At 43.4% G+C, this 8982-nt stretch overlaps 1 long non-coding RNA gene across 1 annotated transcript; it reads right to left on the bottom strand.

The window, feature by feature from the left end:
* Positions 1-904: 904 nt before the first annotated feature.
* Positions 905-5872, bottom strand: LOC143646007 (uncharacterized). The gene is made up of 3 exons (XR_013157218.1): positions 5798-5872; positions 3303-3431; positions 905-932 (listed from the first exon to the last, which is right to left on the bottom strand). It is a non-coding gene; the product is annotated as an uncharacterized LOC143646007 (long non-coding RNA).
* Between the last annotated feature and the right edge of the window lie 3110 nt (positions 5873-8982).

Below are 8982 nucleotides of genomic sequence, written 5' to 3'. Positions count from 1 at the left end.
ACAGACACATCATTCGCCTTCCTGCTCTTATTTGAGTGTAAACCTCTATTTCAGTTTAAAAGGCACGTACATGTACACGGAATAGGAGGACATTCAGTTCAGAAAGTTAAGAGGAAAGGAAGTCCTTTAGACTTCTTGCTGTGACTGGTATGAATCACAGCAGCATGGCTTATGAGTCACTTCATAGCAGTTGAAAGAACCCAGGTAATCAGTTTGGGAAAATCAGTGAAATCGATCCAGCAGTAGCTTCATTTCGTTTAATGCGGGATAGCTACACTGCTTTCAAACACAACTTTGACACTATACATTTAACCCCAAAGTCCCCAGTGTGAAGGGAGTGAAATGGAAAGAGGACCTCATGCCTTGCCCTTATTTTGTGAGAAAGTGTATCTTGGAGAAACCCAGACTTAGTTCTATTTGAAAGGATCCACAAATCCGATTCCAGAAATCAAGTCAATTGGCGCCACCTGGAACTTCCCTGCTCTTCTTTGTGTGATAAAGAGCATCTGAACAATGACCTCACATAGTGCTATTTGAAAGTTAGCAGAAAGGTGTTTCGGAAAACAGACGAAACAGCAGCAGTGCAAGATAGGCTTCAGTGAACTGAGGGCAAAGAACGTCTTGCTAAATCTCACTTACTGCTGTTTGAACGTGTGCTTTAGGGCTTGGGTTAGGGTTAGGGTTAGGGTTAGGGTTAAGGCTAGGGTTAGGGTTAGGGTTAAGGCTAGGGTTTGGGTTAGGGTTAGGGTTAGGGTTAGCATCTTAAAGGGAAAGAATGTGAGACAGACACATCATTCGTCTACCTGCTCTTATTTGAGTGAAAACTTCTGTTTCACTTTAAATGGCACCTAGTTGTATACGGAATGAGGAGGTCATTCAGTTCAGGAAGTTAACAGGAAAGGAAGTCCTTTAACCTTCTTGTTGTGAATGGCCTGTAAAACAGTAGCATGGGCAAAGAGTCATTCCACGGTAGTTGAAAGAATTCCGAAAATCAGTATTGGAAAATCAGTGTAATAAGATCGCATTTTAGCTTCATTTCGTTTAATGCGGGATAGCTACCCTGCTTTCCAACACTGTTTTGACACTATGGAAATTTAACCCCAAAGTCCCTAGTGTGAAGGGAGTGAAATGGAAAGAGGACCTCATGCCTTGCCCTTATTTTGTGAGAAAGTGTATCTTGGAGAAACCCAGACTTAGTTCTATTTGGAAGGATTCACAAATCCCATTTTAGAAATCAAGTCAATTAGCGCCACCTGGAGCTTCCCTGCTCTTCTTTCAGTGATAAAGAGCATCCAAACAATGTTCTTCCAAGGTGCTATTTGAGAGCTGTCAGAAAGGTGTTCGGCAAGGCAGGCGAAACAGCAGCAGGGCAAGATACATTGCAGTGACGTGAGGGCAAACAACATCTCGCTAAATCTCACTTCTGCTGTTTGAACGTGTGCTTTAGGGTTAGGGTTAGGGTGAGTGTTAGGGCTTGGGCTAGGGTTAGGGTTAGGAATAGGGTTAGGGTTAGATTAGGGTTAGGGTTAGGGTTAGTGTTAGGGTTAGGGCTAGGGTTAGGGTTAGGGTTAGGGTTAGGGTTAGTGTTAGGGTGAGGGCTAGGGTTAGGGTTAGGGTTAGGGTTAGGGCTAGTGTTAGGGTTAGGATCTTTAAGGGAAAGAATGTGATACAGACACATCATTCGCCTTCCTGCTTTTATTTGAGTGAAAACCTCTATTTCAGTTTAAAAGGCACGTAGATGTACAAGGAATGAGGAGCACATTCAGTTCAGAAAGGTAAGAGCAAAGGAAGTCCTTTAGCCTTCTTGGTGTGACTGGTGTGAATAACAGCAACATGGGCAATGAGTCACTTCATGGCAGTTACAAGAACCCAGAAAGTCATTTTTGGAAAATCGGTGAAATGGGTCCAATAGCAGCTTCATTTCATTTGATGGGGGATCGCTGCCTGCATTCGAGCACTCCTTTGACAATATGGAAATTTAACCCCAAAGTCCCCTGTGTGAAGGAAGTCAAATGGAAAGAAGACCTCGTTCCCTGCCCTCATTTTGTGAGAAAGTGTATCTTGGAGAAACCCAGACTTAGTTCTATTTGGAAGGATTCACAAATCCCATTTTAGAAATCAAGTCACTTAGTGCCACCTGGAGCTTCCCTGCTCTTCTTTGAGGGATAAAGAGCATCTAAACAATGTTCTCACATAGTGCTATGTGAAAGCTGTCAGAAAGGTGTTTCGGCAAGGCAGACGAAACAGCAGCAGTACAAGATACGTTGCAGTGAAGTGAGGGCAAACAACATTTCGCTAAATCTCACTTCTGCTGTTTGAACGTGTGCTTTAGGGTTAGGGTTAGGGTGAGTGTTAGGGCTTGGGCTAGGGTTAGGGTTAGGAATAGGGTTAGGGTTAGGATTAGGGTTAGGGTTAGGGTTAGTGTTAGGGTGAGGGCTAGGGTTAGGGTTAGGGTTAGGGTTAGGGTTAGGGCTAGGGTTAGGGTTAGGATCTTTAAGGGAAAGAATGTGAGACAGACACATCATTCGCCTTCCTGCTCTTATTTGAGTGTAAACCTCTATTTCAGTTTAAAAGGCACGTACACGTACACGGAATAGGAGGACATTCAGTTCAGAAAGTTAAGAGGAAAGGAAGTCCTTTAGACTTCTTGCTGTGACTGGTATGAATAACAGCAGCATGGCTTATGAGTCACTTCATAGCAGTTGAAAGAACCCAGATAATCAGTTTGGGAAAATCAGTGAAATAGATCCAGCAGTAGCTTCATTTCGTTTAATGCGGGATAGCTACACTGCTTTCAAACACAACTTTGACACTATACATTTAACCCCAAAGTCCCCAGTGTGAAGGGAGTGAAATGGAAAGAGGACCTCATGCCTTGCCCTTATTTGTGAGAAAGTGTATCTTGGAGAAACCCAGACTTAGTTCTATTTGAAAGGATCCACAAATCCGATTCTAGAAATCAAGTCAATTGGCGCCACCTGGAACTTCCCTGCTCTTCTTTGTGTGATAAAGAGCATCTGAACAATGATCTCACATAGTGCTATTTGAAAGTTAGCAGAAAGGTGTTTCGGAAAACAGACGAAACAGCAGCAGTGCAAGATAGGCTTCAGTGAACTGAGGGCAAAGAACGTCTTGCTAAATCTCACTTACTGCTGTTTGAACGTGTGCTTTAGGGCTTGGGTTAGGGTTAGGGTTAAGGCTAGGGTTAGGGTTAGGGTTAAGGCTAGGGTTTGGGTTAGGGTTAGGGTTAGGGTTAGCATCTTAAAGGGAAAGAATGTGAGACAGACACATCATTCGTCTACCTGCTCTTATTTGAGTGAAAACTTCTGTTTCTCTTTAAATGGCACCTAGTTGTATACGGAATGAGGAGGTCATTCAGTTCAGGAAGTTAACAGAAAAGGAAGTCCTTTAACCTTCTTGTTGTGAATGGCCTGTAAAACAGTAGCATGGGCAAAGAGTCATTCCACGGTAGTTGAAAGAATTCCGAAAATCAGTATTGGAAAATCAGTGTAATAAGATCGCATTTTAGCTTCATTTCGTTTAATGCGGGATAGCTACCCTGCTTTCCAACACTGTTTTGACACTATGGAAATTTAACCCCAAAGTCCCTAGTGTGAAGGGAGTGAAATGGAAAGAGGACCTCATGCCTTGCCCTTATTTTGTGAGAAAGTGTATCTTGGAGAAACCCAGACTTAGTTCTATTTGGAAGGATTCACAAATCCCATTTTAGAAATCAAGTCAATTAGCGCCACCTGGAGCTTCCCTGCTCTTCTTTCAGTGATAAAGAGCATCCAAACAATGTTCTTCCAAGGTGCTATTTGAGAGCTGTCAGAAAGGTGTTCGGCAAGGCAGGCGAAACAGCAGCAGGGCAAGATACATTGCAGTGACGTGAGGGCAAACAACATCTCGCTAAATCTCACTTCTGCTGTTTGAACGTGTGCTTTAGGGTTAGGGTTAGGGTGAGTGTTAGGGCTTGGGCTAGGGTTAGGGTTAGGAATAGGGTTAGGGTTAGATTAGGGTTAGGGTTAGGGTTAGTGTTAGGGTGAGGGCTAGGGTTAGGGTTAGGGTTAGGGTTAGGGTTAGGGTGAGGGCTAGGGTTAGGGTTAGGGTTAGGGTTAGGGCTAGTGTTAGGGTTAGGATCTTTAAGGGAAAGAATGTGATACAGACACATCATTCGCCTTCCTGCTTTTATTTGAGTGAAAACCTCTATTTCAGTTTAAAAGGCACGTAGATGTACAAGGAATGAGGAGCACATTCAGTTCAGAAAGGTAAGAGCAAAGGAAGTCCTTTAGCCTTCTTGGTGTGACTGGTGTGAATAACAGCAACATGGGCAATGAGTCACTTCATGGCAGTTACAAGAACCCAGAAAGTCATTTTTGGAAAATCAGTGAAATGGGTCCAATAGCAGATTCATTTCATTTGATGGGGGATCGCTGCCTGCATTCGAGCACTCCTTTGACAATATGGAAATTTAACCCCAAAGTCCCCTGTGTGAAGGAAGTCAAATGGAAAGAAGACCTCATTCCCTGCCCTCATTTTGTGAGAAAGTGTATCTTGGAGAAACCCAGACTTAGTTCTATTTGGAAGGATTCACAAATCCCATTTTAGAAATCAAGTCACTTAGTGCCACCTGGAGCTTCCCTGCTCTTCTTTGAGGGATAAAGAGCATCTAAACAATGTTCTCACATAGTGCTATGTGAAAGCTGTCAGAAAGGTGTTTCGGCAAGGCAGACGAAACAGCAGCAGTACAAGATACGTTGCAGTGAAGTGAGGGCAAACAACATTTCGCTAAATCTCACTTCTGCTGTTTGAACGTGTGCTTTAGGGTTAGGGTTAGGGTGAGTGTTAGGGCTTGGGCTAGGGTTAGGGTTGGGAATAGGGTTAGGGTTAGGATTAGGGTTAGGGTTAGGGTTAGTGTTAGGGTGAGGGCTAGGGTTAGGGTTAGGGTTAGGGCTAGGGTTAGGGTTAGGATCTTTAAGGGAAAGAATGTGAGACAGACACATCATTCGCCTTCCTGCTCTTATTTGAGTGTAAACCTCTATTTCACTTTAAAAAGCACGTAGAAGTACACGAAATGAGGAGGACATTCAGTTCAGAAAGTTAAGAGGAAAGGAAGTCCTTTAGACTTCTTGCTGTGACTGGTATGAATCACAGCAGCATGGCTTATGAGTCACTTCATAGCAGTTGAAAGAACCCAGATAATCAGTTTGGGAAAATCAGTGAAATAGATCCAGCAGTAGCTTCATTTCGTTTAATGCGGGATAGCTACACTGCTTTCAAACACAACTTTGACACTATACATTTAACCCCAAAGTCCCCAGTGTGAAGGGAGTGAAATGGAAAGAGGACCTCATGCCTTGCCCTTATTTTGTGAGAAAGTGTATCTTGGAGAAACCCAGACTTAGTTCTATTTGAAAGGATCCACAAATCCGATTCTAGAAATCAAGTCAATTGGCGCCACCTGGAAATTCCCTGCTCTTCTTTGTGTGATAAAGAGCATCTGAACAATGATCTCACATAGTGCTATTTGAAAGTTAGCAGAAAGGTGTTTCGGAAAACAGACGAAACAGCAGCAGTGCAAGATAGGCTTCAGTGAACTGAGGGCAAAGAACATCTTGCTAAATCTCACTTACTGCTGTTTGAACGTGTGCTTTAGGGCTTGGGTTAGGGTTAGGGTTAGGGTTAGGGTTAAGGCTAGGGTTAGGGTTAGGGTTAAGGCTAGGGTTTGGGTTAGGGTTAGGGTTAGGGTTAGCATCTTTAAGGGAAAGAATGTGAGACAGACACATCATTCGCCTACCTGCTCTTATTTGAGTGAAAACTTCTGTTTCTCTTTAAATGGCACCTAGTTGTATACGGAATGAGGAGGTCATTCAGTTCAGGAAGTTAACAGAAAAGGAAGTCCTTTAACCTTCTCGTTGTGAATGGCCTGTAAAACAGTAGCATGGGCAAAGAGTCATTCCATGGTAGTTGAAAGAATTCCGAAAATCAGGATTGGAAAATCAGTGTAATAAGATCGCATTTTAGCTTCATTTCGTTTAATGCGGGATAGCTACCCTGCTTTCCAACACTGTTTTGACACTAGGGAAATTTAACCCCAAAGTCCCTAGTGTGAAGGGAGTGAAATGGAAAGAGGACCTCATGCCTTGCCCTTATTTTGTGAGAAAGTGTATCTTGGAGAAACCCAGACTTAGTTCTATTTGGAAGGATTCACAAATCCCATTTTAGAAATCAAGTCAATTAGCGCCACCTGGAGCTTCCCTGCTCTTCTTTCAGTGATAAAGAGCATCCAAACAATGTTCTTCCAAGGTGCTATTTGAGAGCTGTCAGAAAGGTGTTCGGCAAGGCAGGCGAAACAGCAGCAGGGCAAGATACATTGCAGTGACGTGAGGGCAAACAACATCTCGCTAAATCTCACTTCTGCTGTTTGAACGTGTGCTTTAGGGTTAGGGTTAGGGTGAGTGTTAGGGCTTGGGCTAGGGTTAGGGTTAGGAATAGGGTTAGGGTTAGATTAGGGTTAGGGTTAGGGTTAGTGTTAGGGTTAGGGCTAGGGTTAGGGTTAGGGTTAGGGTTAGGGTTAGTGTTAGGGTTAGGGCTAGGGTTAGGGTTAGGGTTAGGGTTAGGGCTAGTGTTAGGGTTAGGATCTTTAAGGGAAAGAATGTGATACAGACACATCATTCGCCTTCCTGCTTTTATTTGAGTGAAAACCTCTATTTCAGTTTAAAAGGCACGTAGATGTACAAGGAATGAGGAGCACATTCAGTTCAGAAAGGTAAGAGCAAAGGAAGTCCTTTAGCCTTCTTGGTGTGACTGGTATGAATAACAGCAACATGGGCAATGAGTCACTTCATGGCAGTTACAAGAACCCAGAAAGTCATTTTTGGAAAATCAGTGAAATGGGTCCAATAGCAGCTTCATTTCATTTGATGGGGGATCGCTGCCTGCATTCGAGCACTCCTTTGACAATATGGAAATTTAACCCCAAAGTCCCCTGTGTGAAGGAAGTCAAATGGAAAGAAGACCTCATTCCCTGCCCTCATTTTGTGAGAAAGTGTATCTTGGAGAAACCCAGACTTAGTTCTATTTGGAAGGATTCACAAATCCCATTTTAGAAATCAAGTCACTTAGTGCCACCTGGAGCTTCCCTGCTCTTCTTTGTGTGATAAAGAGCATCTGAACAATGTTCTCACATAGTGCTATGTGAAAGCTGTCAGAAAGGTGTTTCGGCAAGGCAGACGAAACAGCAGCAGTACAAGATACGTTGCAGTGAAGTGAGGGCAAACAACATTTCGCTAAATCTCACTTCTGCTGTTTGAACGTGTGCTTTAGGGTTAGGGTTAGGGTGAGTGTTAGGGCTTGGGCTAGGGTTAGGGTTGGGAATAGGGTTAGGGTTAGGATTAGGGTTAGGGTTAGGGTTAGTGTTAGGGTGAGGGCTAGGGTTAGGGTTAGGGTTAGGGTTAGGGTTAGGGCTAGGGTTAGGGTTAGGATCTTTAAGGGAAAGAATGTGAGACAGACACATCATTCGCCTTCCTGCTCTTATTTGAGTGTAAACCTCTATTTCAGTTTAAAAGGCACGTACATGTACACGGAATAGGAGGACATTCAGTTCAGAAAGTTAAGAGGAAAGGAAGTCCTTTAGACTTCTTGCTGTGACTGGTATGAATCACAGCAGCATGGCTTATGAGTCACTTCATAGCAGTTGAAAGAACCCAGATAATCAGTTTGGGAAAATCAGTGAAATAGATCCAGCAGTAGCTTCATTTCGTTTAATGCGGGATAGCTACACTGCTTTCAAACACAACTTTGACACTATACATTTAACCCCAAAGTCCCCAGTGTGAAGGGAGTGAAATGGAAAGAGGACCTCATGCCTTGCCCTTATTTTGTGAGAAAGTGTATCTTGGAGAAACCCAGACTTAGTTCTATTTGAAAGGATCCACAAATCCGATTCCAGAAATCAAGTCAATTGGCGCCACCTGGAACTTCCCTGCTCTTCTTTGTGTGATAAAGAGCATCTGAACAATGACCTCACATAGTGCTATTTGAAAGTTAGCAGAAAGGTGTTTCGGAAAACAGACGAAACAGCAGCAGTGCAAGATAGGCTTCAGTGAACTGAGGGCAAAGAACGTCTTGCTAAATCTCACTTACTGCTGTTTGAACGTGTGCTTTAGGGCTTGGGTTAGGGTTAGGGTTAGGGTTAGGGTTAAGGCTAGGGTTAGGGTTAGGGTTAAGGCTAGGGTTTGGGTTAGGGTTAGGGTTAGGGTTAGCATCTTAAAGGGAAAGAATGTGAGACAGACACATCATTCGTCTACCTGCTCTTATTTGAGTGAAAACTTCTGTTTCTCTTTAAATGGCACCTAGTTGTATACGGAATGAGGAGGTCATTCAGTTCAGGAAGTTAACAGAAAAGGAAGTCCTTTAACCTTCTCGTTGTGAATGGCCTGTAAAACAGTAGCATGGGCAAAGAGTCATTCCATGGTAGTTGAAAGAATTCCGAAAATCAGTATTGGAAAATCAGTGTAATAAGATCGCATTTTAGCTTCATTTCGTTTAATGCGGGATAGCTACCCTGCTTTCCAACACTGTTTTGACACTATGGAAATTTAACCCCAAAGTCCCTAGTGTGAAGGGAGTGAAATGGAAAGAGGACCTCATGCCTTGCCCTTATTTTGTGAGAAAGTGTATCTTGGAGAAACCCAGACTTAGTTCTATTTGGAAGGATTCACAAATCCCATTTTAGAAATCAAGTCAATTAGCGCCACCTGGAGCTTCCCTGCTCTTCTTTCAGTGATAAAGAGCATCCAAACAATGTTCTTCCAAGGTGCTATTTGAGAGCTGTCAGAAAGGTGTTCGGCAAGGCAGGCGAAACAGCAGCAGGGCAAGATACATTGCAGTGACGTGAGGGCAAACAACATCTCGCTAAATCTCACTTCTGCTGTTTGAACGTGTGCTTTAGGGTTAGGGTTAGGGTGAGTGTTAGGGCTT

Source organism: Tamandua tetradactyla, chromosome 9 (genome assembly GCF_023851605.1).
Source record: "Tamandua tetradactyla isolate mTamTet1 chromosome 9, mTamTet1.pri, whole genome shotgun sequence".
Lineage (NCBI taxonomy): Eukaryota > Metazoa > Chordata > Mammalia > Pilosa > Myrmecophagidae > Tamandua > Tamandua tetradactyla.
This window is presented reverse-complemented; position numbering and strand designations above follow the sequence as displayed.